The sequence below is a fragment of the Acinonyx jubatus genome, chromosome B1 (assembly GCF_027475565.1).
Source record: "Acinonyx jubatus isolate Ajub_Pintada_27869175 chromosome B1, VMU_Ajub_asm_v1.0, whole genome shotgun sequence".
In the NCBI taxonomy this organism is placed as follows: domain Eukaryota; kingdom Metazoa; phylum Chordata; class Mammalia; order Carnivora; family Felidae; genus Acinonyx; species Acinonyx jubatus.
Window position 1 is genome coordinate 25,357,060 of NC_069382.1, and position 26,476 is coordinate 25,383,535.

General features: G+C 43.6%; 1 long non-coding RNA gene across 3 annotated transcripts in view; it reads left to right on the forward strand.

Annotated features, from left to right (window-relative positions):
- LOC113604661 (uncharacterized) overlaps positions 1 to 26,476 on the forward strand; it is a 188,407-nt gene that overhangs the window by 133,065 nt on the left and 28,866 nt on the right. For all 3 annotated transcript variants that reach the window (XR_008295892.1, XR_003426662.2, XR_008295893.1), the window contains exon 2: positions 21,565 to 21,709. This is a non-coding gene — a long non-coding RNA (uncharacterized LOC113604661). The remainder of the gene's footprint in view (positions 1 to 21,564; positions 21,710 to 26,476) is intronic.

Sequence of the window (26,476 nt, forward strand, 5' to 3'; positions counted from 1 at the left end):
AGCCATCCAGCTGACCTCTGCTCTTCCCTGCCGCCCCCAATTCCCCACCCCATCCAAATCTGAGCTTTCAAAAAAATCAGTCTTCTCACCTAGGGGGGTAGGGTACAGCTGATGAGGAGAGGCCCTGAGAATAAGATAATTGAGTAAGAAAGAATGAGTAAAGAAAAGTCCACAGACCGGTCAGAAGTTAGAAATGTCTTAGGATGCAAGGACCCATCCCCCTGGAGACAAAGGGGGAAACATGCAAGGAGTGAGTGGCACCTCCATTTGCCTCAGGAGAATGAGTCCAAGATTAGAAGATTAAAAATACACTTGCCTGAAAATGTAAGAGTAACAGCCAGAGTAACAGTGAGCTAGGGCAGAGGGGACCCCAAACGAAAGAGCTCACATTAAATAGCTATAAAACCTAGTGCTGTGCTAGGACTCGTCCATAGACTGACAGGCCTGGACACTGTCACCAGGCCTGCCTGCCATCTGAACACCTGTGGGGAATCCACCATCCAATGAGCCTCGGTAGGAAGGGAGTGTAGGATTCTGAGGTAGGATTCTGAGTGTGGAGCAAGGGAAACAGTGCCAAAAGGAGTATGTTCCCTGCCCCAGTGTGGGGACATCCAGTGGCCAGTGACAATAACAGCATTTCCTAACCAGCCTTGTTCTTTGGTCTGGCCTGTGCAGAGTAGAGGTTCTGGATGCCAGCCGTTGTCTTGTCTGACCTGGGGATCTGGCTTCTTCATGGACTCAGATTCTAGGCACTGGCTGCTTCGTCTCTAAAGTGCCTTTTTAGACTTTTTTTTTTTTAATGTTTATTCATTTGTTTTGAGAGAGAGAGAGAGAGAGAGAGAGAGAGAATGGGGGAGGAGCAGAGAGAGAGAATCCTAAGCAGGCTCTGAGCCACAAGTGCAGAGGCCAACTCAGAACTTGATCTCATGAACCATAAGATCATGACATGAGCCAAAATCAAGAGTCAGACGCTTAACTGACTGAGCCACCCAGGTGCCCCATAGACTTTTTTTTTGTCCTGATCATTCCCCTGACCTGTGACATTTTAATACCAGATACTGAGTATATCTGTTTATATACTACGGCCCTTTGTAGAGCTAAAGACCATTGTAATCGCTCAGCTTGTGTTTACTCAGCCAAGAATAATATTCACCTGTTTTCTAGTGGCCACCTGTTTTCAACATTGCCCCCACAGAGAAGGCATGGAATCCTTCTGCTTATGTGGACCAGAGTCAGTCTCTTATATTTGCAATCATGAGCTTCATCTCTTGCTATTAAACCCAAATCCATAAAGTTGATGTTGTTCTCATGTACCCTACATCAGAGCTAAAATTTGGAAGAAATTACTTTTAAAAAAATGCTGATAACAGCTCCTTCTATGTATCTCTGCCAGTATTGTACACATTCCCTAGTTCAACCCCCATGCCACTCTATGTATGTGTTATGAGCTCTGCTTTACAGATCAGGACCCTAGAGTTAAGGCAGACCAGTAATTGGGACAAGGTTAACCCTGCTTGTCAGTACAAGAGCGAGAAGGTGGGCCTTAAACCACAGTGCAGAGTAAGACGTACTGCCTGCTCAGGTCACTTCACAGGAAGTTTGCTTAGGAGCTTGAAATGGAGCTCTGCTTGCAGAGGAGGTAGTTGTTTTAAAAATATTCATTTGCTTTCTCATTTGCAGGCCTGTCTGCCTTACCTTCCCCTCTAGGCAGCCTGGCATAGGGAAATGGGGTGGGGGTGAAATTTCATTCACCGACTACTGCCTGCAGGTACCAGCCAATCAGAACAGACCAGGCAACAGCCAATCACAATAGGCTGGTCATCGGCCAGTAACAACAGTCCAGGCATCAGCCAATCACAACAGTCCAGGCCAGTCTCCAGATGGAAGAGTCCCGTTGGCCCCTGATGTGCCCGGTGCTACCCTGGCCCCTTCCTCCTGAGGGGAAGGCACGTGTGGGGACCCATTCCATGGGCTTAGGGCAGCATCTAGTCCGCTACCAATGTGGAAGTATTTTAATGTTTACCAGCTGATAGAGTCATACCTGCTGTTTGTGGTTACGAAGGTATGTGGTATTTATATGAAGGCACTATGGAAGTTACAGTGAATGCAAATAAATTTAGGAGAAAGAAAGTAAATTCCGCTTCTAACATTCAAAATGACATCTTGGAGGCTCCTGCCTCTCTCCATGGTATACGATGGCCCAGAGGGGATCCAGAAACTCCAGGAGTAGAGGCCCGGCAGAGTCCTGGCATTAGGACAGAGAAGCTGATAAAGGCAGCGTCTTTTAAGATGTGGAGCAGATATTCAGAACCACGGGTGGTGGGTGCAGTACCTTGTGGAAATGGATGAAACCACCCAAAGGAGAACAAGCAGAGGCTATTTATCAGAGTTTACTGGAGCAAGAAGTGCTGTGTGACTGGCTAAGAGTACATGCTTGGCTCTCTCTGGTTGGTCCTAAGTTGGAAGTGATGGGGGTCGTGGGGCGGGCTGAGGACAAAGTGCAAGCTATGCATCCCCTCCCCCCAGGTGGGATGTGTGTGATATTCCTCAGGCACTCCGGGCTGCCCAAGGACAAAGGAAAGGAAAAAAAAAAAATGGCCAACTGATAGAGACCACAGTCGTACAGGACATGGGTCTCCATCAGTTTACAAATATCTTAGTAAAGTATAAGAAAAAGGCAATCTTATCAATAGCCTGATCTCCAGAAGCCTGTGGACTATTTCCTGGAGCCTCAACATCACCCCTCCATAGTGATGTGGGGAACAAAGACAAGAAGAAAATGGCGGGTAAAATTAAATTTCCTTATAACCTGCAACCCATTGACAAATATTTGAGGCAAATACAAAATATAACATTTCTCCAGGAAAGTGCCTTACTAGAGAGAAACGACCTTAGGTTGACGATAGCAAGGCCTTAGAGTCCTCTTTAGCATATCCAAGTCCCTCTGGAGGCCTCTTTTTTGACTTTACTTCCCCAACTCCGTAGTATAAAACCAGCCATTCTTCACAGCCCCAGCACAGCTCTTACTGTCCCCGGGTCCTGTCCCATGCTTTAATAAAATCACCTTTTTGCACCAAAGATGTCTTCAAGAATTCTTTCTTGGTCATCAGCTATGGACTCCCCACCATCAACCCAAAACCTCATCAGAAGCAGAGACAAAAATTAGAGAAGCTGTCAGTTTTTAATCAAGCCCTGGCCATTTGGGACTATTTCTTATAGAAGCTATTATTTGGCTCCCTGAATTGTTACTAGAGGTAGCAGTCTGACTTTCTTCAAGTCAGACTTGAAGCAGGCTGGCTTCAGGGGCTGGTGATTGTGCACATGGGGTGGTTTCCTGGGCAGTTTGTTGCAGGTGGTAGGTCAGAACTCTCTTTTTATATATGGCCTGCCCATTGTCCGTTTGTGTGTTCTGTCTCCCAACCTCAACCCAGAAGCCCACACAAGATCACTCATGACTTCTGGTCACGAATTGGGGTGAGGACAGTCCAGCCTGTCCCCAGGAGAGAGCAGTGAAGATCCAGTGGAATAATGTAGAGCCAAGAACATTCCTCTTCAGCCAATACATGGACCACGATGTGGAACAATGCCCTTTCAGAGAGATAAGCACCATAGGGTTGGCAAAACTGTTATAGAGACTCTGCAGAGGACAGCCCCCCCCCCCTTCTATGTGTCCCTCCACCTCTGCCCACGATCCCTTTTTAGCCGTCGGGCTCCTGCTGCCTCCCTGTCTCTTTCAGCTTAACGAAAAGACTCTGATGTTGGTCATTTGTACTCATTTCAAATGAGGGTAGGCACTGTCCTTTATTTTTTATCTCTATGCTATTTACTATTATTTTATAATTATTATTTCATTTAGTTATGAAACAGAAGGTCTTATGTGATATTAAGGCTATGGGTCTTTTTTCAAAGCTCCTGAAATCACAATGCACAAGCAGGCATTAGGCTCTTAGCTGATTTATTAGGTTGACTGCTGTGAAATTACCAATATTCAGTAGTTTCTCCCGCAAAACAGCAATCTCATAGAGTCCAACCAAAAAACAAACTAGTGTCGTGACTTTTACTTCCAGGAACCAACTGGGTGACTAGAAAATACTTTTAAAAGATTACAAAGCCAATTTAAAATTCTCATTTTTGTGTAGGAAAACTGCTGATCTGTTGTGCCCTTCCCCCCTTCAAAAACACGCAGTGTAACGGATCGCTCCTATTAATTGTGTAAAGTGTGGAAGGAGGGACACACTAAAAGCAACAGAAGGACTTAACCATTACAGGGGAACAATTTTCTGGACCATATTTTACTTCTTTCATTCAACCATTCTGGAGTAGAGACTGTTTTAGGCCTCACAGTGGTACATTTGAATTTCTCTCCACGATGTGATAATGAATAAAATTAAATGTAATCTCCTCTGCAGAGAGTTGGCGAAGGGAAGGCAGAGGGAGGTTAGAAACCGTGTTGTTAGCTGGTAAAGAAATATAGATGCCGGTATTAGGTAAACCACAAGTAATCACACGTTCCTCCCTCAATTCCTTCCCCTCAATTAAGGGGAAGCCATCACAACTCCCTGATGTTGAAGGGTGTTCTTGTCATTGATTTTCTAATGTGCTGGTGGAAATTTTGTCAGCCACTGTCAATTTAAAGCCCCATGTAATTACACTTCTTGCAAGAGAGATTTTGATTGTATTTTCTGTGCCAAAGCCTCGTCCCCAAGTACTGTTTCATGGCAAATCAAAAGGGAGGCTGCAGAAATTGGTATGACGAGGAACACATAAAGCTCCCTGAAGAATTTTCCTTTAATTAAGGAATTAGACACTATATCCCATGGACGGAGGCCATCTGAGCCATTTTTCTTTCCTTCTGGAGTGAAAACCTTTCACGTGTGGGACAAGTTCAAGGTCAGGGAGTACCGGCAGTGAAGTTCCTGAAGTAGCTTAGCTGTCTAGCAGGCGACATCACATTTTTGTTTATAGATAGAAGGACACTCCATTGACACGATGATAAAGCTTTGATTCCTCTTGACTCTATTTTAGACATCAGACTTAGCATAGATTACTATGTCTTCCATTCCCCCAATACTTAAAAGCAGCCTTCTGATGTCTTATATTGTTCGTTTTTCGTATTTCTCTTATATTGTAAATCCAGTGAGAGAAAAAGCCAGGTGCTCTACCCCCGAGCATCTACTTCAATGCTGCCCATAAATACATATCTGTCGCGTAGTAAGTGGACATTCGTCTGCACAAGTAGGACTCCATGCAAGTCCAAGAACCCAGGATAGGCCACAAGTTAGCACAGTAGCTAAAAGGTATTGATTTGAACCCTGGATTCAAATTCTAGGCATTAAGTTTGACATTTTTCTCACAATAATGGGGGATTTTGAGGAGCCAGTGGAAAGAAAGCTATACTATGCGTGGATGTTAAAGAGAAGCTCCCGGGGGCCTTAGCCAAGGTTAGATGATTTTCAAATGCAAGAGTCAAAGGAAAGCAGATAACTAACACTGTCTCCTGTGTCCTCCCTCAGAAAGGAGCCCTGGGGTTCTGGCCTTTCCACATCTCTCCCACTCACAATGCCTGCTGTGTGCTACAAAACGGATTTTACTCTGGCCCCTTGGCAAGATCTCTTCTCTCTGAATCCTCTAATAATGTCTCTACGAGGCTTCTATACACCAAAGAAATAGAAAACCAAAGATATCACAGGAAAAGTCAGAAAAACCTCACCCTCAGCTTCACCCCTGGGGGCCAAACATTCCATTTCAGAATTTGGCACTAAAAAAAAAAAAAAAAAAAAAAAAGAACATGTAAAGAAAAACAAAGCAAACAAAAGCAGACCATTGATTCTTTGTTCCTGTTTGTTCTCTCTTTGTTTGAAATGAAAATTTCACCTTGGAAATCAGGAACAAATAAAATGGCCAGAAAACATAAAATTCTGCTTGCTTTGCTTCCGGCACTGAGCCTCCCTCGGCTGCCCATTTGCCAGATAACCCATTATAGGCGTAAAAACCACCAAACCCTGGCAAATACATCATTCTGAAAGCTGGGGCTTCCCAAGGGTAACATCAGAGATTATCAGTCAGGCAGAAATGTTAACATCCATTTTCCCATCATTGTGAAGCCTTTTGTTAATGCTGGGTTTTTTTCCCCCTCTATGCAGAAAAGGCACAATGGCCTGCATTCTGGGAACATTTTATGCAAAACAGTTAGACTATGTGAAACTGCTCTGTGTCAGTCGCTGTCCCTCAGGCAAATACCCCTCAATGAGGGATTTTGATCCCAGCGCAAAGTCACCTCCTATGGCCCTCAGGGACATTAAAGGGTCCACACAGCATGTCTCCACTCCCAGGTGAAAGGATCAGGCTTTGAGCTGACTGAGCTCTCCGTGGTGGCCCAGGTGAGGGGAGGCTCCATCCAACAGCAAGAAAGGGAATCTTTCCTGGCTCCATTCTGGAGGCTGAGAAGCGGGTCAGACCTTGGGTCAGTCTAACACGAGGAGGAGGAATCGTGGGATTTTTTAGCTGGCAGCAACATCTCATTTTATCTACTTATATCTATAGAAGAACTGAAGCCTGGAAAGGGGGATGGGGCTTGCTCAAGGCCAGAGAGCCCATTATTAGTGAATCAGAATCTAGATTTAGTGGGCCACATACTGTCTATACTCATTCATTTCTGTAATAAGTAAAAATACTAAGGCTGGATCACTGCGCAGTGTTCTGAAGAGATAATAATGAACCGGATACAATTTCTGCCCGCAAAAGACACTCACAGCCCAGAAGAGGAAACAGAAGTAAAGAGAGAGATATGATGGCAACACATGGAACCTCAGTGCCTCTTACCAGGGAACGGGTTAAATCAGTGGTGGTACATCCATAGCGTGGAATAATACACTGTCATGAAAACAGTCCTAGGCAGATCTCCAGTGATGTGGGAAACGAAGGCAGGAGGAAATGGCAGAAGTGAATAAATTTCCTTATAACCTACAGCCCATTGACCAGTCCTTAAGGCAGGCCAAGGTTTCTCCAGGAACTCCCTGCTGTCTTAACGTTAATGCTTTGCTAGAGGGAAAAACAACCTTAGCTTGACAACAGCTAGGCCTCCAGTATCCTGGGAGTCTTCTTTAGCATATGAAAGTCTCACTGGAAACTTCCCCTGGACTTTACCTCCCCCAAACTCCGTAGTATATAACCAGTCTCTCCTCATGGTCCTGGGGCAGCTCTTCTTGTCCATGGGTTCTGTCCCCAGGCTTTAATAAAATCACCTTTTTGCACCAAGGATGCCTTCAAGAATCCTTCCTTGGCCATCGGCTCTGGACCCCACTATCACTCCAAAAAACCTCATCATCCAGCACCAGTGTGGAAAGATCTCCAAGTTGTATCGCTGGGTGAAAAGAGCAAAGTCTATTTTTCAAATGTAAAATGAAGGGTTTAGATTTTATCAGTGGCTTTCCAAGCCTTTTTCAAAATTATGGTAAAATAGGGGCGCCTGGGTGGCTCAGTTGGTTAAGTGTCCGACTTGGTTTCTGCTCAGGTCATGATCTCACGGTTTTGTGGGTTCAAGCCCCGCATCGGGCTCTGCGCTGACAGTGTGGAGCCTGCTTGGGATTCTCTCTTTCCTTCTCTCTCTGCCCTTCCCCGCTTGCACTGTCTCTGTCTCTCTCAAAATAAGTCAATAAACTTTTTTAAAAATACCATGAAATACATGTAACATAAAATTTACCAGGTGAGCTACTTTTAAGTGTCCAGTTCACTGGTGGTAAGTATATTCCCACATCGGGCAGCCATCATCGCTGTCCATCTCCAGAGCTGTTTTCATCTCCCCAAACTGAAACTTTGAGCCCATTAAACATTAACACCTCGTTTGCCGTCCCACCCCCCATCGCAGCCCCCAGCAGCCACTATTCTAGTTTCTGTCTCTATGAATTTGCCTACTCTACGTACCTCACCTAAGTGGGATCATACAGTATCTGTCCTTCTGTGACTGGCTTATTTCACTCAGCATAATGTCCTCAAGGCCCATTCACGGTTGTAGTGTGTGTCATAATTTTATCCCTTTTTAAGGAATTTTTAAGGCTGAATAATATTCTGTTGTGCCCACGCACCACATAATATCTCATCCTCTGTCAATACTTGGGGTTGCTTCTACCTATTGGCTATTGTGAATGATGCCCTTATGAACTTGGGCATGCAAAAATCTCTTTAAGTCCCTGAGTCCAGCTATTTTGGTTCCACACAATCATTGGATCATAAAGTAAATCTATTTTTCACTTTTGGAGGAACCTCCATAAGGTTTTCCACAGTGGCCACACCAGTTTACATTCCCAGCAACAGTGCAGGAGGGTTCCAGTTCCTCCCTGTCCTTGCCGATACTTATTTCTGTTGTTGTTTTTTTTTTTAATAGCCATTCTAATGGACGTGAAGTGAGCTTTTATTGTGGTTTTGATATGCATTTCCCCAGTGATTACTGATGTTCAGCATCCTTTCATGTGCTTGTTGGCAATTTGTAGATCCTCTTTGGGGAAATGTCTGTTCAAGTCCTTTATCCATATTTTAATTGGGTTGTTTGTTCTTGGATTGTTGAATTCCAGCCTTTTAAAAATCTGTGGAAACTACTACCTTTGATGAAATTGTTTACCCAAGCCCAATACACAACATGGGAAGAGGCAATGTTCTTCTGGTAGAATTGGATTCATGTGGAGGGCTTAGAGCTCTGGCCAGACCTTCCCAGGGGCTTCTTCATCCCAACTCTGTCCCCTCCCTCCCTCTTGTGCCTCCCTCCAGCAGGAGGTGGCCCCTGGGACACCTCCAGGTTATCTCTCAGGTAACAGGCTATGTGTATGTGAAAAACTTCCAAAGTTTCATTTGCATAAAGGAAAAGCTATTTAGAGTAAGGGAACTTCCACCAACACTTACTTTCAGAGACGTTGCTGTGATGTTCACTTCCTTCCAGGAAGACCTTTTAGTTTCACATGTAGGCCCGATTTATACAATATTTTAATGACTCTTTGAAGGTTTTAACTTATTCTTGTATTTCCATTCTTGTAGTGAATCTGAATGCTCATCGTGGCCTTTGGAGTGCAGTGCTTGGGCACGTCTGTTTGCAAAGTGTTTAAAAAAGTAATATGCTACTAGAAATATCCCTGTACCACATTGATTGCAAATTTTCCTTAATTTCATCTCCCTTCCCTGTATCCACCCCTCTCACTTTGCAATGTGACTTTGTGGTTCCTCCCATTAAGAAGAGGGTCTGCGTAGAGTGCCCAAGTGTCCCAACTCTTGATTTCAGCTCAGGTGCTGAGATTGAGCCCCTGGTCATGTTCCACAATGGGTGTGGAGCCTGCTTAAGATTCTCTTTTGCCCTCTCTCTCTGCCCCTCCCCCACTCACAAGTGCAAATGCATGCTCACCGTGTGCTCGCTCGCTCTCTCTGAAAGGAAAGAAAGAGAGAGAGAGAGAAAGAAAGAAAGGGAAGGGGAGGGTAGGGGAGGGGAGAGGAGGGAAGTCAAGTCTAGTCTGCTTTTCCATTCCCCAAGTCTTCGCTGGCCTTGTCATTTGCTTTGATTAGTGGAAAGAAGTGGAGACTGTTGGGCCAGGTCTGAGCCTCATTTCTGCCCTCCTTCTTGGAATCCTGTCCAGAGACAATGAGAACAAGCCTGGTCTAGCCTGGCTGGTAACGAGAAACAAGTGGTTTCTATCACCTTGTTGCCCCAGTTCACAGCCAGCCAATAGCCACACGTGTAGCTAAAGCCATCCTAACCAATCCAGTCCGAACGCACCCTGTTCACTAACCACAGATATATGAGGGAGCCCAGTGCAGATCAATAGAATTGCCCAATTGACCGGTGAGTAAAGATGAATGTGTCTTGTTTTAGGTTGCTGAGATGTTGTACAGTTTATTACATGGTGATACCTAACTGATATTATCACCAACTACTTCTGATAATAAAACACAAAGTGACAGAGAAGGTGGTACATATGAGATAGACATTCTGAGATCCTTTTGGATCCTCTGCAACTTAAATCTTTCTCTTAGTACCTTGTTCTTCAATAGGTGCTTGGCCTTTCAATGTCAGAAAGAACACATTACAAGTTGAGTTCAAGGGGATTTGCATAAACCACAAAAGAGCCTGGAGAAAACGTCGCATTTCAAAATTCTCAGCGATGGATAGAAACAACTTCTGGGTCCACCAAAGTAGCATGCCTTGGAGGGGTTTGGCCCCCTAACACCATGTGCTTGCATTTGATAAGCCACATTTGTGCAGGATATCCTCAAGCTTCACCAGTGTTTCAAGAAAACATCATCTGAAGTCACTTCAGAAACACCATGCATGTGTTTCTATTTGACTATAAAATGTAGTTAAAAACAAAACCAAAAAGCAAGCAAAAATAACATTATATCTAATGCCCTTTCCACATCAGAGAGCAGAGGGCCACAGTTGATTCCCAACTATGTGCTGTCCCTGCAAGAGGGAGTGAGAATCCTGGAATATGTCCCCTCTGCGGAGCCAACAAGAGGTTAGCCTTCTCTGTGTCAATAGTCCCCCTGCAGTCATTACCATGGTTAATTACAGGCCAACTCTCCCCAGTGTCAGATGGTCACCACAGCTCAGCCTTATGGCTCCCATCTTCCCAAAGGCTGGGAGGTCTTTCTTGTGGACAGTTAAGCAGGAAGAAGGAAAATGAGGCTAATTTATGTAAATGCATGCCACATAAATCAGATTGTGTCTGCCAGATAGCACAAATCGCTGGGGTGATTTAGTATTTTCCCACTGGGCAACAAGAGAGTTCCAGACACCAGTTCTTTAGTTTGGTGTCCGTGTACCTGGGTCACCAACTAGGTTTCCATCCGGTAATTTGTTTCTTTACCTTCAAAAACTAAACAGGCACATCGGTCTAACATCCAACTTGAATAAGTGAATCCACAAAGGGACTTCAGTGTCTGGAATTAACCAGGCCTGCAGAAAGTGAGAACATTTTAACTTAAGATGAAGTAGAATAAGGAAGAATTTTCAAAGGAAGAGTTGGGAAAAGGAGATGAGAGCTTGGTCAACATTGGCAAATATTTCAGGCACACCGGAGATCAGGGGACCTCAAAAGAAGCGATTGCTTTTTGTGAACTTTGCAAGCTCACTGGCAGTAGAATAATGGTGATGGACACCAAATGACAGTCACTTTAGAAATGAGCAGGAATTGAGTGAGTAAAGATAGTGTGTGTGTTTATAGGAAGTTGAGGTAGGAGAGATAAGAAATGCAGATGTAGCTTAAGGGGCAGGAGAGGTCAAGAAAAGGGTTTCTTTTTCTTTTTCTTTTTCTTTTTCTTTTTCTTTTTCTCTTTCTTTTTCTTTTTCTTTGTGTGTGTGTGTGTGTGTGTGTGTGTGTGTGCAGAGTAATAAATTGCAGAAGCGTGACTAACTCAGAGCAGCTAGCAGACAGAGATTAGCTGTACCAGAGAGAAAGGGGTAAAATATTGTCCCAACACAGGCAAGAGGAGACACTGTGTTTAAGATAGAACAGGTTTAAAACTTATACCTCAAGGGTGCCTGGGTGACTCAGTCGGTTAAGCATCTGACATCAGCTCAGGTCATGATCTCACGGTTCATGAGTTTGAGCCCTGCTTCGGGTGAACTCCAGTTCTGCACTTCTGGTGAGCTTGAGCCTCCCTTCAGGAACACGAGCCCGCCACTTCTCTCTTTCCCTCTCTCTCTTTCAATCTTTCAAAAAATAAAAAGTAAAACTCATGCCTCAGGTGTTTAGAGGTGTAACTTTATCTCCATAGAACCTAATTTGGCGTATTAGCTATTTCAACTCAGGATCTCTGTCACTTTTGGTTTAAAGTAAGGTCAATTCAAGATGTAAACTCAGACCATTGAATATTAAAGATTGGCCTCCCCGTCTTCTTCTCTCTTTCCCAGGATGGACCTCAGTTTCCTTCATCCTGGCACATTGGCTTCCATGCAGTGTCTGTGGATGTGCCCAGTCATGGGTGTCATCATGTCCTGACACAAGCTGTGATGTCCATGCACCTACATTCCCACAGTTTCTGGTTTCACATTACTTCTCTGCCCCTCCCCCGCTCTACCCCTCCTCTGCTCACCTGTGCGCATTCTCTCTCTCTCTCAAAAAATTTTTTTCTTTATGTATATGATAGAGTTTAACATGTCACACAGGTTTACCATTTCTTTCATTCCATATACTTGCGATTGCATTTTACCCAGACGCCCTGGCAAACGTCACCCACCGTGTCTCTTGCTTTAGCTGGAAGGAGAGGTTGAGAGAAACTGCCTTTGAGATTAGAAGGGTCACGTGGAAATACAGTAGCCTTGCCTCAGTCAGGCTGTGGGGACTATTGTTTCAGATGTCCCCATTTGAACCAAAGGTCTGTAAGAGGAGAAAAGTCTCCCTATGACAGTGGAAGAGGTACTGATTTCTGGAGACAGAGAAAGGGTGAACCTCGGCTTTGCTCAAGCTGCCCTTTTCCATATTTAATATGGCAAAATCTTGGTTTCACTTAAGGGGAAAAAGTGGTTATGTTTCCATCATTCCTCCCGAAACCATCTTCAATGGCTTCTCCTCTGACATCCCTGGAATGTTAAGTTCTCCAAGTTCCCTCATCCAGACCTCTTTTCTTTTGACTGTCTCATTTTAGTTGGCCTTATCTGTTCCCAGGAAATCAGTTACCTCATGGACAGCTCATGTACCAATGTAGTTCCTCCCCAGAACAGGAGACCCATCTATTGACTTTGCCAAGTCACTCCTAGATCAGATGATCTACCAGAGTTTAGGTTGGTTTTATGGCATGCTAAAGGTTGTGTCATCTAGCCCCTGTCTTGTATAAGAGGAATAACCTTTCATGTATGAACTTTGGCACACAATGGAATGGGCCTTTCATAACTATTTATTGAATGAGTGAATGAGCTAGATAAGAAATGAGGGACCTAGGCTGATAGTGGTTAATGATCATGTCTTTATATGTATATCGTGCTTTGATATAGTGTAATTTGAAATGGACTGTCCTTCAGACACATAAATATCACTGCTCCAGTGTTAAATGCATTTGTTTCCATCCCCATGCTGGGGATGAATTTGTAGTGAGTGATCTACCATTACTCTTTCGTCTGGTCCTCCTTGTAAAACGAATGGTACATACTAGTGGGTCAATAACAGAAGCTTCTACTTCCATTCTTCCTCCTTCCCAAGGTCTCCTTACACCTTGTACCCTCACTGTCCTTACACATACCAATTCAGTGGAGGACAGGGTAGCCTGGTAACGAAGCCGAATGCAATTAACTGTGTCATAATGAGGGTTGAAATCAGGACCTCATGTGTATAACACTTGTAACCAGTTGAAGACATGATGAACCTTTGTGTTTATAAGAGTTAGCTAAATTTCCATCTTTACGTTATCTACAATAGCCAAACTATGGTAACAGTCCAAGTGTCCAGCGACTAATGAATGGATAAAGAAAATGTGGAATATTACTCAGACATCAAAATGAATGAAAACTTGCCATTTGCAATGACGTGGATGGAGCTAGGGAGTGTATTGCTAAGTGAAGTAAGTCAGAGAAAGACAAATACCATATGATTTCACTCATACGTGGAATTTAAGAAACAAAACAGACGACGGGACACCTGGGTGGCTCACTCGGTTGAGCATCTGACTTGAGCTCAGGTCATGATCTCATGGTTTGTTTTTGTGAGTTCGAGCGTGACATCAGTCTGTCAGCCTGTCAGTGCAGAGCCTGATTCAGATCCTCTGTCCCCCTCTCTCTGCCCCCCTCTACTTGTGCTGTCCCCCCAAATAAGTAAATATTTAAAAATTTTTTAAATTAAATATAATTAAAAAAAAATAAAACAAATGAACAAAGGGAAAAGGGGGGGGGAGAGGCAAACCAAGAAACAGACTCTTAACTATAGAGAACAAACTGATGGTTACAGAGGGGAGGCAGGTAAAGGAATGGAAAAATGGAGAATATTGGTGGCTCCCAGGGGCTGGGAGTGGGGGAAATTGGGAGATTTGGTCAAAGGTAAAAACTTTCAGTTGGAAGTTGACTAAATTCCGGAGATCTAATGTACAAAGCGATGACTATAGCTAACAATGCTTATTTTATACTTGAAAGTTGTTAAGAGTTTAGATCTGAAATGTTTTCACCAATTAAATAATGGGAACAATGTGAAAAAAAAAATGTTCAGCTTTAATGAGCATGCTTTGGGAAAGGGCCCTAAGAACTGACAGGTAAATACTCTTAACTTTTTACTTAGGGCCAAATTTCTGAGCTTTATACTCACTATCAGTTGTAAGGAAAATCTTAAAATATCACTGCAATCCCCTTAATTTCCTAAACGTATATATCGTATATCAGATGGGAGAGAAGAGAAGAGAACGTAACAAAACTGAAGCATGCATGCAATGTTTGCATCTTCTGCCTCAGAAGTCTGTGTCTCTTTTGGCCCAAATTACTTTTAGAAAATATTAGCTCCCTGTAGTCAGCTTAAAGCCTTCCTGGAATGTCACGGCTAAAAACGAATCAAATTCCTGGCTAATTTCCTCCAAGACAAGACAATACAAGATGATATTACACTGCTTGCTTCTGCCTGGAGCCCCTCCTATCTAAAAATAAATAAGCGCATTGAACATGAAAGAAATCCTAAGCCTTTAAAGAAATCTTGATTTTACTGGTTACATGAAACTCTTGTGTGCGTATGATCATTGGCTATATTTGTCCTCACTTTGTCCTGGTTGTAGGCGCTTCTAGGCATACCAAAGAGACGTCTCCCTTAAATTACCAAGGTTTGGTGCTTTTAGGAGACATGGGATTAGGAACAAGGCGCCTCCGCCAGACTCCCTGCTCCCTCCGAGCGTGGTGGCAACCTCCAGACAAGCCGTCTACTCCGAATGAATTTCAAGTATTTGAGAAACTAAGATGGGTGGATCGCCATCTCTTCACTGTTCTGTCACTCAAGCCTCGATTGTGAGGCTTGCCTTTTTTTCCACTCTATTTTTCACGATTTTATAAAAACAGAGAAAACATTTTCTGTGTGTTTATACACATTTCTGTAGTTATATATATTCTTCAATTAGTTGGTAACCCATTTTCGAAAGCAAGTTGGTAAATGTGTCAAAAGTCCTAAAGGGTTCATAGCTTTCCTCCCCAGTGAATGAATTCATGCATGGGAGTCTTTCCTAAAGAAAGCACGCTAAAATTGTAGGATTAAAGCATGCTACACAAAACTTTATCCTTTGAAAAGGACCCAAATGTTCAACAGGAGGGTGCTAATTAAATAAAGCATGATCATATTTACAAAGGGTTTTTAATAATATTGGCAAATGTCTGTTAGTCTATTAACTCGAAGCTGGATACAAAATTATATTTTCTAAATAATCATAATATACACAGTCCTGGCACATAATAAGCATTTCATAAATATTTATGAAATGAATAAAGGAATGAATCACAATTATGTTAAACAGAAAAGATTCTTGCGTAGAAAAAGAGACTGAAGCAATATTTATATGTTGATATGATTATCTCTAAATGATGGAGCTAGGCATGATTCTTTTTCTGTATTTTTTTTTATGTTTATTTTTGAGACAGAGAGAGACAGAGCATGAGTAGGGGAGGGGCAGAGAAAGAGAGAGGGAGACAAAGAATCCGAAGCAGGCTCCAGGCTCTGAGCTGTCAGCACAGAGCCTGACGTGGGGCTCAAACCCACGAACTCTGAGATCATGACCTGAGCCGAAGTCAGACGCTTAACCAACTGAGCCACCCAGGTGCCCCCTTTTTTCTGTATTTTAAAGTTATTGCAATGTTTAAAAAAGTGACTGTAATTAACACCTAATATTTCCATAACCAGGAAACATAAAATTTATTTTGTAAAAGAAATATGTTCAGGAGAGTTTAACACACAAGAGAAATTCAACTGTATATTCAGGCTTTCGTTGTTTAGTAACTTTTTAAAAATATGGACTGTAACTTTTCCACCTAAGGTAGTATTTCAGATACTAGTTGAGAAATGTCATACATGATGTGACATCATTTGTTACCTATCATCATCATCAAACTACCCTTTATCGAGTACCTCATTTATCTCAGGTGCCAAGATAACGTTTTGTACCATTGGTGTGTGGGTCTCAGCCTATTGATAGCGATGCTCTCAGCCTGAGACACTGCCCTGGGCCCCTACCACTTGTAGCAGTCCTGACAGACCTTTCAGACCAGTGCCAGGGTTGTGACTGGATTGTCTCTGGTGGTTCTTATCGTGATCACAAGACAACCTTGGCAATAACCATCAGGGAACTTGGAAGAACAAGATTTGTTACACGCAGCTCCTGGAGGGCACATGGCACACCCAAAACGAGGTCATGGGTGGAAGGGAACGTAGACCAACACTCTGCCTTTAGCAGGGCCAATGGTGAGGTGCCTAGGGTTTCACTCTTTATTTGTGAATTTAAAACATAAGAGCCGGAATTAGGGAATGGGGAGAAGTGGAGTCCCTCAGGTGGCCAGGTACCCAGGTCACCCAGGGCTTTCTCACAGGGGAGCTTCAGGGTTGAGGGGATGGTTCTGGTTAATTATCTAGATGTTTTGCTAGTTGCCGGGTAGATAATATGTTTATTCAGGGTGGGTGTCTTGGAAATGGATGCCGGGGCAACCAAATTTGCACTACAGTAATTTAATTTAATTTTAGTTTTATTGTATTCATTTGAAATGTTTTTTGAGCACCTGCTAAATACGGGACACTGGTTTAAGCACAGGAATATAAGGATGAATAACAAAGAGTCTTTATCATGAAGGAAGCTATAAGGAGATTTGAACTTATGCAAGGACAGTAGTGTTATAGGTGCTGACAGACACTTGTGGGGGGCACAAAGGAGGGGTGATCACATCCAGGTCAGAGGTGAGGGTCACAGGAAGGGCTGACTGAACTGTAACTGTGGGATTAAAGCAAAGGCCCTTCTGCCTGACCTTCCAAGGCGGAGGGAGAGAAGGCAAGTCTGGGACACAGGTCAAGGCTAGCAGAGGAAGGGCCTGGCTCCCCCTCCAGAAACCACTGGTCAGGAAATGGGTTTCTCCAGCATCCCAGAGTTCCCTCATGCAGACATTCTAGACATTTTCCATTTTGTAATACATATGTTTTTGTATTTTCATGTCATCTCACCAGCAACATGCTTTTTTACAATCTTTGCTTCTCTTCTAGTAATCCTCTAAGTTTCATATTCTTTTTTATTATTAATGTTTGTTTATTTATTTGAGAGAGACAACACAAGCTGGGGAGGAGCAGAGAGAGAGAGAGAGAAAGAGAAGGAGACACAGAATCTGAAGCGGGCTCCAGGCTCTGAACTGTCAGCACAGAGCCCGACATGGGGCTCGAACTCACTAACTGTGAGATCGTGACCTGAGCCGAAGTCAGACGCTTAAGCCACTGAGCCACCCAGGTGTCTGCTTCAATGCATATTCTTAAATGGCTATAAAACACCTGATCTTTTTGAGATAAAAATGGCCCACAGAAACTTCAGGCCCCTATTAGATGTTTAATTAAACCAAATGGCTTCCTTAAGTTAAGCGCCTAGGAGAGAGAAGGGTGGAAAACAGTGTTTCTGCAGATTCTCTCCAACACTAGAGGTTAGCAGACTGTCACAACCTCTTGAGACCAGAGTTTCTACTGACTACAAAATGTCTCTAGCACTCATCATAGACTCATGCTCACTTACTAGCGATGAAACAACACTACCTAACATTTTTTAAAGAATTATCTGAATGCCAGGCACTCTTCAAAATTCTTTACCCAAATTGCCTCCATTAACCATTATGCCAACCCCGCAAGGCAGAAAGGTCTTTCTAATCCTCATTTTACCGATGGCTAATTGTGAAAATTCCATTCGTGTTAACTGTTTTCATTAGCCGTTTGCTATCTGCAGTAAACAAAACCAGACATCCTATAACAGGCAGCTTCTAAAGAAGTGATTCCGTTGCAAGTAAGCTCCAATCTTCTCTGTAAACATTATGGATTCTCCTCAGATTATCAGAATGCACTAGCACCTACACATGGCAAATATAACAGAGCTTAGACTAGGGACAAATTAATATTGCATCTTTATATACTTATAAGATATTCTGCCTCCAGTGCACTGTAATCAAAATACTGTTACAATGATCTACCTTTAAAGGACATAGTTCTAAGGAAGTGACTTGAATTTGTTTAAATAAGTGAAAGAGGAGGTAGAGGGCTTTCCAGAGGGTTCCCACACTCCTGTGTACATGAATTTTACCTGGAGGCCATCCAGTAACTAACTCTGGGCTGTTTTCAGGAACTGCCAGGTACACAGAGTCCGGGGATCTCCTTCTTCCTATTAACTTGACTATAATGGTTTCCAGGATGAATAAACAAACTCAGAATTTAGCACAGGAAGCAGCTATCATATCATAAATTATTATACCCGCAACTTTATAATCTAAATAGATAATGTATCCAAGTCAAGTATTTCTATGGGATGGATTTTAATAGTTCTAGCAGAATGGAATTTTTACATTCTGTCCTTGTCTTCAGAGTATTATAAACCCTTGAGACCTCCTCCAGTTTTTCCTTCAGATAGATGAAAAAATAGTACAGCTCTAAGGATGAGTAAACCTTATCCAGTCAAGTGCAAGTTCAACAGCCAGATGGGAAACTGAGTTCCGGACTGTAAGAGTCAGGCTGCTATGGAATGAACGGCTGATCAGCTTTGCTTCTTCCTTTGCTTCTTCCTTCCTTCTTCCATGCTTCAAGGAAGAATGTCTCCAATGTCTCCTAATTGACAAAGGAGAATCAGAATCCCTTACTCCCAGAGCAATGTCTCTCTGTGATACCACACAAACTCGTGGGAGACGGAACATGGAAAGGGGGTGTGGAGTCTTCAAACCTGGGCCTGAGAAGAGCTTCAAAATAGTTATCTATTCAAAACCAGAAGCCATTTTGATGGCGAAGTGGAAAAAAAAAGATACTGATCTTATTTTTTTGTTTTTTACAAGGTATATGTTCTTTTTTTAAAAAATTTCTTAATGTTTTTATTTTATTTTTGAGAGAGAGAGAGAGCATGAGTAGGGGAAGGGCAGAGAGAGAGGGAGACACAGAATCTGAAGCAGGCTCCAGGCTCTGAGCTGTCAGCACAGAGCCCGACGTGGGGCTCGAACCCACGAACCGTGAGATCATAACCTAAACTGAAGTCGGACACTTAACCGACTGAGCCACCCAGGTGCCCCCACAGGGTATGTGTTCTTGAAGAATGGATAAAGAATAATAAAACCCACATGTGTCAGTGAGGGCTTCTTCTCTCACCTTTATACACAAGAAAGTCTTTAAAAATGTGTCTACCATACCATATCAATAAAAACCAAAAATGTCCAATAAAATCTATTTGAGAAATCCTAATGGAACTTTGAAAACATCAGGGTACCTGCGTGGCTCAGTTGGTTAAGCATGACTCTTGATTTCGGCTCACTTCTTGATCTCACAGTTCATGAGATGGAGCCCCGAGTAGGGCTCTGCATTGACAGCGTGGATCCTGCCTGATATTCTTTCCCTCTCTCTCTCTCTCTCTCTGCACCCCCCCCACCAACTCTCAAAATAAATAAACTTAAAAAAAAAAGAATATTAAAAACATCTTTCTGATTATAATTCCATTTAGTAGGCCCACCTTGAATACCAGGCTGATACATTTGCTAGCCAGTAACTCATCAATAAAATAATGACCACAAAATTTAAGCTGTCCTTTGAAATAGGAGCTGGATGCCTCTTCATATCCTGAAGGATTTGTTGGCTGATTAGTTAAGAAAATTGTAGTCAATTCTCCTCATACTTTTTCACTAAACCAGTAAAATGAAGAAAAGTAAATTGAGATTAAAATAAGGCAGTTATTTTCTCATCTATTCACCTTGAGAAGGGATATTTGCCATGTATGTGCCCCTCACAGTGAACTTTTATTGAGTGACTATGGGCAGGAGATAGCTGGCCTAAGGCCATTAGATGAATCATGTCAAGGCCCAGTGTGGGAAAGAGCTGGCCAATCAAGTAGTGACGAGAGACAGAACAAAGACGCCATGATGGAGGCAAATGGCAGAGATAGTCTTGTTCCACAGTGAGCTATGGGGCTGCAGGGTTTCTCCATGAGGAAGTGTCAAGTGGCTTGTGGGACTTACGTGGCCTGAGAGAGTTTAGGTCCCACTTCCTAGCACCACAGGAAGGGAAAACAAGATCTAAGTCTGGAACTCGCTGTCCCACAATGGCTGTAACTTTTATGGCACCTACAGGTTGTGAATTTGAGAAAGGAAATGGCTAAACTCCCTCATCAAGAAATGTAAAGGGGCACTTGCTAGTATGTATTTTATAATAAAATAGGTAGCTATTAGAAGTGGAGGAGAGTCCTTAATATATCCTCCTGAGATGTACAATAATGTATCTCCAACTGAGAAGGCACTTTGAGGCCAAAAAATGAAGCAAGGCACTCCATACCATTAACGGAGTCTTATTCAGTATAACTTACTGTCAGGTGGACAGAAGATCTATGGCAGCTGCTTCTCCACCCCACCAGGACCTCAAGGCACAGCTTTTATGGAGCAAAGAGCATGGTGGTAAGGTCACGGGGTAGTTACCTAAAGTGGCACTGTCTGTGCATCAGTCCTCTCTGGTTACCTCAAGTGGGGCCTTCTGTGCACCACTTTAGGGAAAATCAGAAAAAGCCTTCCCATATTCAAGTCAGGGCATACACTAACCTCCTCGAGGCTTGGAATACGTGGCCCTGAGGGAGGTCACTGCACGGGCAAGAACAAGATGAGGGACCAAAGATGGAGTCATTGTAGTCAGTACTCCTATGGTAGCGCTTAAGTGAGACTTTACCTTGTGCTATGTATAATCCTAAACTCTTTCTACGTATTATTTTATTTAGCCCCCATTGTAATCCTACAAGGTAGGTATTATTGTCCTTTCCATTGCTGGGCCACAGAGATGTTAATTTACATATCACAATTGGTATGGTCTTCTTCAAAATCTGCTCTCTAGGCCCTCCTGCTGCTGTGCATATTATTAATAATAACGATTACCTAACATGATTAAAATAATAGTGTCACAAAGTATCTTATATAACCAAAAGGCTTCTAAGCCTCAGCATACCTCTATTTTAAGTAACATTAAATAAAAGGATATTCTAATATAATCAGAAAAGTCGGGTAATCTTCAGAGCTTCCTAATAATGGAATTTGAATGATGGTCAAACTACTAATAATATGTTAAACTATCCAGAGGAAGAAGTCAAGGATTGGGGTGTGATTTACTCTTTCCTTGGACAGCCAAGGTAATCTGACAAAACAAAACCATCCAAACTACAAGTCAAGAGGCTTGACAAGCTCTTCCTGGCTTCTCTGAAATACAATTCTGGCAGCAACTTTTGAAAGGACATCAATTCAAATACATAAACAGAAGGACGTGGATTATTACAAAGAGGACAACCCTGAGCTCAGAGAGTTCCTATTTACATCTCAAATAACCAAAAAGTTGTGATCACTCTTTAAAAGTGTATGCACTGTGGGCCCTTCATTTCTCTTTTCAGGTCCCTCTGTGGGAGCAAATAGCAAGGGGACCAGACCTGGTGCAGAGTGCGAGAGAGAGGGATTCCTGGTGAAAGGGACAATGACACGAAGGCTGAAGGCAAGACCTTGCAGGTTAGAAGCTTCCATCCTGAGGTGCGACTGGAGGTTAGTGTTTGAGAAAGGGTGTGGAGAGTGGAGGGAGAGGTAGCTGCAGGGGAACTTTATCCCCAGGGCAAGAGGAAGCTATTGGGAGGTTTCAGCAAATGTTAAGTGTATCCATTATTTTTCTCAGGGTTGGTTCAAAGGAGTCATGTTTGAAATCATGTTTGAAAAGTACATTTGCAGCCTTTAAAAAGGAGTATGAAGGAGGGGTGCCTGGGTGGCTCGGTTGGTTGAGCGACCGACTTCGACTCAGGTCATGATCTCACAGCTTGTGAGTTTGAGCCCCACGTCAGGCTCTGTGCTGACGGCTCAGAGCCTGGATTCTGTGCCTCCCTGTCTCTCTGCCTTAACGCACTCGCATTCTGTCTCTGTCTCTCTTCAAAATAAATAAACATTAAAAAAAATTTTTTTAAAGGAGTATGAAGGAAATACAAGGTGTTTATATTTCTTACTTGAGATGGTAAGTGCCCTTCCACACACATCATCCATAAAGTCTTCAGGAAAGACACCCATGATTTCCTTTTAATTGTGAAAGGGTTCCTAGACCATTTCCTCAGGGCAAATCCCAAGAAACCCTAGTCACAGATCAAAAATCCACATGGCAAATCTCTACACATTTATAAACGGCTCTGGTAGAACTACACTTCCAAACATGCTTTTGTCACTTTCTCTGTAAAGTGACAAAACCATCACCTGCCTGTGAATTAATTCTTCTGGAACACCTGGAGTCTACCCAGGTAGCCACCGAGGGTTCACAAACCACCCTCAGTGACTGGCTTCTGAGGCACACAGCAAGCAAGGAACCACAGCCCTGATCCATGTAGCCCCTGTAACCAGGTAAAGCTGTAGCAACGACAAAGCACTTGAGAGAAAAGTGGAAAATCCACGGTTGTTAAAGGCAGAAGACTAAAAACCCCAGTCCAGGACCCAATGGGTCATGCCACAACGTGCTTAGGTAATCACTGCTCTGACAAGGACACACAATAGGTACACACGAATCTTCATCTTTCTTTATCCCTTCCTAGCCTCAGGACAGTGATGGATGATTATGATCATCCCTCTCTGGAACTTATAATCACGATGCCTATTCATCCATTCACCAAATTTTATTGAGTTTCTGCTCTGTTCTGGGCACTGTGTTGGGCACCAGAAAAGAGAAATTAATAAAACCTAATCCCTGCCTTTGAGTTGCTCACAGTGAGACAGAAGAAGTAGGCAGGTTTAAAATACATAGGTATTTGTAATACAGAGTCAGGCCTAACACGCGTTGGAATATACAAGGCTTTATTTGAAACTATGAGATGTATGTTATCCCCAGAACCGGGGTCAGAATGGAAAATAAACAGGAATTCCCAGCTGCAAGTTCTTACCAAACAATCCCTTTTACCCAGGACAACAGTTAATCTCTAATAGGAAAACAGGAAGCATCCTATTCAAAATCCTGGCTGAAGGATGCAGGCTGAATATTCATTAGGATGGGGGGGGGGGGCGGGAGGGGAGGAGAGCAGGAGTGAAAACACAGCAGGAAGCCAGGAACACCCAGGGCAGGAGAATTTCTCAAACTGCTGAGATGTGTTTCCTAGACAGCCTCCCGGAGGAGGATGTTGAAATTTTCCTCTCGTGAAACTAAATACAACAATGTACCCAGTTTAGATAATAAAATGTTCTGTGGTTCTTGATATGGTCAGTTCACAGACTCTATATACATGTTCACATGGAGGCATGCGACAGTGAAAGCATCATTTGCTTTCTGTACTGTCACCTGAAGTCAGGTTAAAGGAGCACAGACGCCATAGGAAGTAATTACGATGTAGTCGGCCAGGGAAACTAACAAAAAAGAGTACGCTCTCTTCCAGCTCGTTCTGGTGCTGGAATTAATCTGCTGCTCTCCTGCTTCTGATAAATGCCATCCTTGGGCTCGGCTGAAAGGTTGGTGGACAAGGAAAGCTAGAAGCAGACTGCCAGAGAGGGGTCACGTATATACAGTAGTGCTGTAAACCCAGGACAATGACAGCTCTAGAGGAGAAGGAATGGCTGTCTGTTTCTCTCTACTCTCCACAAAAGGAAGGAAGAAATGCATATCGGCAGCATAATTAACAGTCAGCCGCCTTTTCTGAATTGAGACATCATCCCTGAATGCAGCTCCTCAAAGGGACAGCTAGGGAAATTTTAAAGGTGACCTAAAAAGAGGGTTTGATTATAAGACCTGAAAAGTACTTGCTGGCAATATTTAAGTGGAAGCTGGATGCATTTGGCTGTGCCGCATAAAGGAAATCAATGTTCTCTATTAGCTAAATTTGAGGTCATTTGCGTTTGCTTTCCCAGCCCCTGAGAATGTAGAAAATCAGACAGCCCAATTCTTTCGGAGTGAGTCACACGCAGCCTTCTCACCTTCCTTCTCCCCTCCCTCCCCCTGCCCACTCCACCTCCAGCCTGCACCCTCTAACTCTTACAAACACACAAAGCCTGGCAGGATCAGCCCTTTGTGTTCAGGCTCTTTTTCCCACATCTTCCTTGGGGGAACGGGCTGGAGTGAGGGTAGCACGCTGACTCCCACACACTGCCACTCTGACACCAGAGGCTCTTCTGTGCGTGCAGAGAACACCCGGCTCCAGTAAGGGGGGGTAGCTAGGGGGCAAATGGCACTATATACTCTAAAGTCACCTCCCCTTAAAACAGATGAAACCTTAAGGCGGTTAAAAAGGAGTCACTGGGAGAAAGGCAGCCTGCTGGAGAGAAGGACGTGGTGGGGTGTTCAGTAAGGTGGGCAAGGCTGGAAGATGGAGTCATTGATTCAGTTTGATTCCATTCGATTTGAATGGAGAATACATGTCTTCAGGTTTGTAGTCTGCATTTCTTTCAAGTTGCCCCAGCTCCTCTCCTCCCTACCATTCTTCCTGATTCCCCCCACCACACACACACACACACACACACACACACACACACACACACACACACCCTTCCTAAAGAGTGGAGGAAGTCTTTGGGAGGAAAGATCCAGTAGTCACCAACCCTTATAGCCAGGCGTTCTCTCCCCCAGAAAATGAACATAGGGGTGACATGTTTGCAAAACAACTTGAGATTTGGCTCTCCCCCAATCCTTCCCATGGTTTACTTCTTCAAGTCAGAACTCCACCTCAGAGCTCCCGAGAGGAGCTGCCATCTCACCCCGTCTTTGCGTGACCTCGGCAGGAGACACCAGAACGTTCCCTGGGTACAGTGCTGCCTCAGAAATCTGAACTGCTCTCTCTCCATACCTCAGACACAACTGTTTGCGCTGCTTGGTGACTTTGCCCTTTATAAAGCACTGCCATATACTTTATTCCCTTAGAACCCTCTGGAACATGGTGTGGTTTGTCATCCCATGTAGAGATGAGACCCAGGGGCATGAATGCATCTTGCCGGAGGTTGTACCCCTCATGAGAGAGAGCTGGAGCTCCCAACTGTGTCTATTACTTGCAGCTCGTTTGTAGGGATATGGATGTTTAATCCCTCATGACTGGGCACTGAAAAATGAGATTCTGATCCAGATATTTGCCCAAGAATTTGGGAACCCAGGCAGTTCCCCAGTCAGAGTGAAAAATCCCCCCCCACTTTTAATTTAAACGTTAAATTATTTATTCAGTTCGATTCCATTCGATTTGATTGGAAAATACATGTTTTTTAAATGATTTTTTTTTTTTAATGTTTATTTATTTTTGAGACAGAGAGAGACAGAGCATGAACGGGGGAGGGTCAGAGAGAGGGAGACACAGAATCGGAAACAGGCTCCAGGCCCTGAGCTGTCAGCACAGAGCCCGATGCGGGGCTCGAACTCACAGACTGCGAGATCATGACCTGAGCCGAAGTCGGACGCTTAACCGCCTGAGCCACCCAGGCGCCCCTTAAATGATTTAAATAATTTAAAACATTTAAATAATTTAAAACATTCTTTGGCATTGAGTAGCATGAAAACAAGTACTTTGGGGTCCACACCCTTCTCTATTGGCAGATTTTACATAAAGGGGTCCTTCAGCATTCTTGTGAGACTTGGCTCAGCATTACTCTTCAACACTCCTGGATTTGCTACTCATTTGTACTCCATCGCCAAGAACAGGGCATCCCAAAGGCCCAAACCCTAAGGTGGCACGGAGCACTGAATGGGAGGTTAACATTAGGCAGACAATTAGCATGTGGCCACAGTTAACTTTTCCCAGGTTCGTTGTTGTTGTTTTTTCCCCCAAGGGTTTCACCAGAAAGCAATTTCAAATAAATCGTTTCATCTCTCTCGGATATAGTTTCTCCGTCTATAAAATAGGCATGACCTGGCTGGCCTTTCTGTAAAAAGCAGAGGTGTAAGGAAGGCCAGGAGGTCTTCCAAGGTCAGAAGGCTCCTCAGTGGCGGTGAGTGCTTCGTGTCCTAGAGCTGTCCCTATGAAAGACCACAAGCTGAGTGGCTTAAGCAATAGAAATGTATTATTTCACAGTTCTCTAGGCTAGAATTAGAGACCCAGGTTATCCGCAAGACTATGTTCCCTCTGACGGCACTAGGGAAGGATCTGTTCCAGGCTTCTCTAGTTCCTTGGCTTGTGGCAACATCACTCCAGTCTTCGCGCGGTGTTGTGTGTGTGTGTGTGTGTGTGTGTGTCTGTGTGTGTGTGTGCGCGCGCGCGCCTGTCTCTTTGCATGGCATCCTTTTTATAAGGACACAGGTCATCCTGGATGAGAAGCAGGCCCTACCCTAGGGGGACCTCATCTTAACCAATTACGTCTGCAAGGACCCTGTTTCCA